The sequence below is a fragment of the Corvus brachyrhynchos genome, unplaced genomic scaffold (genome assembly GCF_000691975.1).
Source record: "Corvus brachyrhynchos isolate BGI_N302 unplaced genomic scaffold, ASM69197v1 scaffold72, whole genome shotgun sequence".
Lineage (NCBI taxonomy): Eukaryota > Metazoa > Chordata > Aves > Passeriformes > Corvidae > Corvus > Corvus brachyrhynchos.
The window spans coordinates 1,909,833-1,910,656 of record NW_008236763.1 but is presented as its reverse complement, the minus strand read 5'-3'; positions in this window follow the sequence as shown (position 1 = coordinate 1,910,656).

Below are 824 nucleotides of genomic sequence, written 5' to 3'. Positions count from 1 at the left end.
CAGCCCGGCCCTGCCTTTCCCAGCTGAATCCCACCGGTGTTTTGGGGAAACTCTCTCTTCCCGCGTCCAGGGGGATGGAAAAAACCCTTGGAAAAACCCTGGATTGTGCTTTTCAGAGGCGCTTTGTTCGAGCTGGGCTTCCCACCAGCGCCAGGCACTGCCGTAATCCAGAGCGGGCACCACACTCCCAGTTACCGGGGCCTGTCCCGGGGCTCAGGGCAATTAAAAACCGTTAGCGTGCTTTAATTAAGTGCTGATTAATATTGAAAAGTCGCCGAGTTGGGGACAGGCACCACCATCATCCTCATCCTCATCACGGGCATTGCTCCCAACTGCATGGGGCGATTTTGCTCCATAAAACTGGGCTTTGTCCTGCTGCCACAGCGCAGTCACCCCCGTCTGGAACCACAGAGCGTTGGGCTGTCATTCCCAGCCCTGTCAGTCATTCCCGGCCCTGTCAGTCATTCCCAGCCCTGTCAGTCATTCCCAGCCCCACCACCACACCCCTGCCCCACAGCCCGGGGCTCCTGGCACAGTCCTGACCTGCCATCCTGTTTGTGCCCCGTCCAACCCCACAGGTTCCTTCCTCCCAAGGCCCCAGAGCCTCCCAGCTGCACCAGTAACCCCGGCAAACTGGGATATCCCTTCCCTCCAGTGCCAGCACACCTCCCACATTTCTGCAAGGAGGGATGGGGCCTTCCAGCCCCGAGCCAGGCTTTGCCAGAGCCCTTTGTGCCATAAATGCCAGCTCGGGGTGCTCCAGGTCATCCCCCATCCCTAAAAAACAAGAAAAAACACCTACAATGACACCGAGATGGAATCCC